Below are 6,512 nucleotides of genomic sequence, written 5' to 3'. Positions count from 1 at the left end.
GGGCAGGCAGTATACCTCTCGTGTTGAGGGGTCCTGACGACAGATGGGCCCTTCCGTAGCTCTCAGGATGGAGTCGCCTACGACGAGCACTCGTCGCTTCCTCCTCTGGGTCTGCTTGGATCTCTTGACCTGTTCGGAGTGTGTAGAATGTGGTGATGCTTCCTGCCCAAGGGTGTCCTCCTCCCCTTCCATCTCCTGCAGGGTCGCCAGGGCCTCGTACCTGTTCTCCAGTCGGACTGGAAGAACTAGTACCTGTTTGCTGCGAGCAGCTCCGGTCCTGGATGTGACCGTCTGCCACTCTGCTGTGGAGGGCATTCCCCGGGCTGCTTCATCCTTAGGTGCCTGGTCCTGCAGGGAAAAGAAATAGCCGTCAATTTCATCCTCTGCCTCCCTGATACCCCTCAGCCTGCTAACCTCCTCCCGGAGCTCCCTCACCTGCGCCTCCAGAGCCCTAAGACGGGCTCCTGCCGGACAGGTGTGGGGGGCCCCCAATCTCTGTCCCCCCCAGCCCTGCTGGGGATCCCCTGCAGGCCAGGAGGTAGGGGGACATCAGCTCCCCCATGGGCTCAGTCTGGGTGGAGGCCTCAGACCAGCCCCAGGTAGGCTTGCCCCCCTGGGCAGAGGCCCTAGCAGCACTCCTTGTTGACACCATTCTAAGCTGCTGTTTGTAGATCTGTGTGGTGTCTATGCCCTACCCATACAGGGGTCTCTCTCCTGACCCTTCCTGCCCGCCCACTGGTGCGAACACCTGTGCAAACACTGGCGCGCTCTATAAGAGCGCGCCTGTTTGCACACTCTGTTCGCACTGCGTGGCTCGGGAGCGTGGCTCCCTACCAGCTCAGCTATATGGGGCCTCGGGGGGGTTCCCCTCTGGATCCGGCTCAGCTGCGCCCGGCGCGTGCCAGGTCCCTCCGCCCCTCTTACCTTCGGGGGATCAGCTGTTGCTGCCCCCGCTGCTGTTTCCTCTGCTGCTGCTGCTTCCTCCTCCACCTCGGGTCAGTAAGTTAGTTAGTTAAGGGGGCACACATGCGTGCTGGAAACACGTGCGCCTGGATCCTCTCCTTCCCGCTGCTGGTTCCCAAGTGATCTTGTCCAGATTCAATTAACTCTCAGTCCCCCAGCATCCCGGGATGCTTTGGACATCTCCCCCACAAACCCCCACTCATGGAGGGGGGTGGGCTAGCCTTGGCCCAAGCTGTCTGATCCAGCTAAGCAGGGAAGCACGCTCTAGTGCCCCTTCAGCTTCTGGCCTGGGCCACTGCAGGCATTTGGCTGCATTCCTGGAATTAAAAGTGAATGTCTGTTCAGTTGCTTATTGGTTCAATCTATGCAGCTTAGACTAACTTGCAAAGATTGAATTGATTCAGTCTCAGGCTTTTTGACTGTCTGTACTTAGCCATAATGTCAGAATAACTGGGGACACAGATCTGGAGCAGATCCATGGGGATGAACTTGCACTTCCCTTTGATTCCTGCTCTACCCAAAGTTTAAACCAAATCCTTAGCAGTGGCAGCACCATTTCTAGTTAGACAGTGCTGAGGGAGTCCACTGACTACATGAGTCATTTATAATCTTCCTGATCTCTTCTAAACTCTCCGCCTTCTCTTCTTTTTAATGTTCTTGATGTTCCACAAATCAAGCTATCCTTTGTTCTGCAATTCTGCTATTAGCTGTTCCTGGTAATGAAGCTCCTATTTCACAGCCCTGCAGATTGTTTTTAACTCATTGCACTGAAGTGTTATATGTTTCAGTTTCAATCTTAAACTGAATAATAGAGCCCCAGGCCCCTAGCAGATTAGTAAAGCTTCAAGTTTATTTTTAACTGGAGAGAAATATGTGTTGTTTTATATGTGATGCTGCACCTCGCCGTTTGCACTCCCCGTTTCAAAATTATAGATCAACCCATGCACAGATATTTAAACAGAGAGAGGCAAAACAGAAACCATCATATTATTATATGGTTCCTGTATAGTTCACAGCAATGCTGCTGCATGTTACTACAATGTGAAATGCTGTTGGCAAATAGTGAAGATGTTGTAAGAGGTGTTTGTGGATCATGTGAAAATAGCCATTTCTTTATAGAATGTGTCTAACTCTTTTGCCTATCTCAGAAGTGCAGGAGATGAGCACTGATGTAGCTGTTTTATTCAAGAAGGTCTCAAACAAGCTACAAACAGCTGGTGGAAATGGCTGAACCTCCAGACATGACATGAGAAATAATTGACTTACAGCTACCTGTCAGTGGTGGTGCTTGGGGGAGATCAGCAACATGCACAATAGGGTAAGACAATAAATTTCAGTGACTGTATGAATAATAAGGAGACCGTCTATACATTTTGAAAGTCTGCATTATGTTAATGTTGACTGCTCATTATTGTTATGTTTGGTTAGGGAGGGAAGATATGGGAATTTTACCTTTTAAGAGGCTTTTGCAAGAACCAGTTGAAGTTTGTGGGCACAAATTCATATACAGAGAGATGGTTATAACTTCTGAATACAGCGTCAAACCACCTGCGGCAAATTTTGAAAATCCAAATGTGAGATGACCAGTGTAAATAAACTGGATATTCAGGTTGAGTTCAGAGATGAATGATGAAAGATTATAGGTATGGAACAGCTCTAATATGGAGGAAGACTCTAAAAAAAACAGGATTACTTTTGTGTTGGGCAGAATAGAAAGGAATATGTGAAAGTACCATCCTTCCTTTCCTTTTTATAAATTGTTTCCCATAGCCTATCAGTGATAATACTCACATGCCCGTCTGTCTACTCAATTTATTTTACAAGTTTTTATTTGTGATACCAGAGTGTAAAGACTGAATTAGGGCTCACAACTTTTTTTATTTTGTTTTTATGCACAGATATGTTATAATAAAGCTTCAGTTTACCTTCTTAGTTTTAACTATTTGACACTCGGTCATTTTCACTGACAATTTTTGAATTTATTACCATATTTTCATGCATATAATCCTCACTTCCCCAAACCTGAAACGCACTGATGGAGTATATATTATATTCTGGGAGTCATGGCAATTAATGCTGCTACTGTTCCCTTGTTACCACATTTCTGGACCCATAAGAAGCCCCCTGGCTGACTGACATGGCCCAGTGTCTGGGGTCAGTTTGTGGGTAGACTCAGTGTGCAACCCCCGACCTGGCACATGGGGTTGGTCTCAATGTGTGACCCCAGAACTGTTGTGCTAGATCAGGCTGGCACATGGGGTTGGTCCAAGGGCTCCATTTAGTGCACGGGGCTGGCAGCAGGTTCAGGAGCAGGCTTGGCTCCCTAGCTGCTGCTACTCAGTTACCTGAAGTAAGATCTTTTTCCTTCATTTTGCCTTTCAAAATAAGGGTGTATATTATATTCCAAGGCATGATATATCTGAGAAAATATGCTAACTTTTGATGGGTGCAATGGGCTCTTAAATTCTCTATGAGATAGGAGTTCTGTTGTTGAGACCTTAACTTTCCATTTCATTACATCTGGTGTAAATTGTTACAGTTTTCATAAGATTTTAAATCAGAATGTTGACTAAAAACAGCTTCAGTTTTGAATTAAAACTGGAAACTTCTTTCTGTTTTTCATCCAGGTGTACAGATGGTCAAAACATTTCAAGATTAAAAATGATGACAGAAAAATGATACTGTATTTTAACGAACATTATTACAAAAGCTACATTTTTTGATCAGCTTCAGAGCTGACATTTCATTTAAAAATAAAATTAAATGAATCTTACCAACTAGTTCAGACCATATGGATTTCTCTGGATAAAACTAATGAAGGTCTCCAGAAAGAATAGAAATAGGAAAACACTAAAGATGTTATTATAGAATGAATTCTGAGTGAGAGGAACAGGAAAACAATAGGAGGTTGATAGCTGGAGAGATGAGAGAGTCCTTCTTGAATGGTTTATGAAGATAGTTATTTTCAGTCATTTACAGCAGTATGCTGTAATATCAGGAAAGCTTTCGAAATTGTGCCCCCTGTGGTGTTTGTGGAATGGACTTTAATGGAAATGTATTGCTCATTTACAGAAAAATTATCAATTAGCAATTGTTGCACTTCAGTTGCAAACATCAGGTGGGATCTATAACAATATCAAAATTGCCTACACAAAGTTAAAGAAAGAACTGTAACCCAGAATTACAGTACTGTATTTACACAATGCTTTTCACAAAAATAACAAGAGACATGCAATCCCAAACTTCATCATGTATATAAACCTCTCAAGGCTCAGTACTCCAGTTTTATTCCAATCCTGTCCTATTTTAGGGTGGAACCAGATGTCACTTTTTGTCACCTATGATTTTTTTTATGGTGGCACAAACACCAAACAAACAGATGTCCACACCCTTTGTTGTGTTGCAAATGCCCAAAATACGTGGCCACGATGAATATGGTATCAATTTGTGCTATTTAGCAGTGGATGTTGTAACATGGACCCCTGTCTTGTTACTAGGAAGGTGCAGGAGGGCAGGAAACCCAGGGTTAGAAACGACAGGAAGTAGGTGTGCATGTGGACTGAGCCAAGGACTAAAAAGGCCAGACAGGTAATGATGCAATTAGCTACACCTCACCTCTGGGTGCAGGAGGTCTGGTCATAAGACAGGAAGAAGACTGGGTTTGGGCATATAAGCCCAGTCCTTGGCCATGTGAGGGGCAGTCTGGCCCTGGCTGTGGGAGGACAGGGAGCTCCCAGAAGAAAGCTGGCTGTAGCAAAGAGCCAAGCCAGCTTGAGAGGCACTTGGGGATAGGAGGGATGGAAGCTGAGAAGCAGAACTCAAACCCCCATGTCCCAGATGGGTTTATGTTTTAAGTTAGAACCAGTTAACTTGCTCTTCTGTGTTGAAATGTTTTGACCATTAGACCAGATGGTTGCTACAGGGAAGGAGGAGACCATGGGTGGGGGTGCTTGGGTGGCACTCTCCACTACCAGTGACAGGAGTTGGCCCCAAGATGGAGGGGCTGGGGCTGGCAAGGTGAAAGAAGGAGCTGGGGGAGAGGGGTGAGAGGGGTGCTGCCAAGTCAGGGCTGATGCCTGGGAGCTGGGGTCTTAGTGAACCAAGGCTGAGGGTGCAGCCAGAGGAAAAGAGGGCCAAGGCTTGGACAGCTGAAGCCCTGAGAGGCACTCAGAAGCCTGAGGGAGTACTCCCTTAAAGGGGATGCACTTGAGGTGGGGGGAGCACTGATCACATGGGGTGGACTTAGCCATGAAGGCAGAGCTGACTGTCAAGGGAACCAGCCAGACTAGCCCCGGCCCTAGGGACTGCCTCCCCTAGTTAACATAGAAGTTTTGGCAGGCAAGGAGGTGAGGTGGGGCTGGGAAAGAGCTGGTAGGAGGGTTGCATCACAGGGGGGTAACAGGTGCCGGGGTGGCAGACCCCAAGGCCTGCTTTAAATGTCTACTTTATGGTGCAGAAGTGCCAATAACCCAAAGCTGCCCACATGTTCCAGCTGCCCCTGGCAGGCGCTCCAGGGGCTCGAGTGACCCAGTCCTATGCAACCCGGGAACTCTCCCACAGGATCAGCCTCCTTAAGCCCATGAAGCTCTTGCCTTGCTTTCCCTGCTTACAGAGATACACCCCTGGGATCTTCAGGACACATTTTGGTAAGGAGGAAAAGTTGGGGTTTCTCCACTTACTGAGATGTCACCAGACACACACTGGAGATATATATTGCAGGTTTCAATCTACTTATCTACTGTATTTACGCAATTCCAAGATGATTTTTTTTCCTTGCACATCATGGGGAAAACAAAACCTCTTCTTAGACTTGTACATCACAACTGGGAGCTGTTGGAAACGGCTGTGCAGGGAGTCCAGCTGGGGCAAGGGCAGCAGCAGCAGCTCTGCTACCTGCCTGGATTCCTTCTCCCCTCCCATCCCTCCTCCTTTCCCCTTCCTTGCTGGCAGGGAGCAAGGCAGGGAAGGAGAAGTCTGTAGGTTGTTGCTACCTTGGTCTCCAGCCTTCTCTGTGCTGCAGGAAGCAGCTGTGCTGGGAACCTGGGTCTGCACCACACAGATTTCTCCTTCCCTGCTCTGCCCCTTCTCCCTGTATCCCCACAAAATAGGGTGGGGGGAAGGAAGCAGGGCAGGGAGGGAGAAATCTGTGTGGTGCAGACCCATGTTACCAGCACAGCTGCTTCTGCAGCATGGGGCAGGAGAAGCTTTGGGGCTTCACCTGTGCCCCGCTTAGTGAGAAAGCAGCAGCAGGAGGTAAATAGGGTGATAGCCAACAGGGGGGCAAGGGATGAGGGGCAGGATGCCTGCTGCCCCACTCTTGCTTTTCCCACCTCTTGCTCCTCAGTCCTGTTTTCCCCACACCTGCCCCTTACTTCTGCTTTCCCTATTGCCTGCCTCCCTGCTGGTGTTTTCATCTTAAATTCAAAGTCATCAAAGCCAAGGCTGCAACCAAGCTCCATCTGGCTTCACATATCAAGGATAACAAAAAGTCCTTTTCCAGATATGTAGGGAGTCAGAAAAAAGCAAGGGTAATATTGGACACCTGCTGA

Source organism: Alligator sinensis, unplaced genomic scaffold, assembly GCF_000455745.1.
Source record: "Alligator sinensis unplaced genomic scaffold, ASM45574v1 scaffold832_1, whole genome shotgun sequence".
Classification (NCBI taxonomy): domain Eukaryota; kingdom Metazoa; phylum Chordata; order Crocodylia; family Alligatoridae; genus Alligator; species Alligator sinensis.
The sequence above is the reverse complement of the archived record's forward strand: the minus strand, read 5'-3'. Positions refer to the sequence as shown.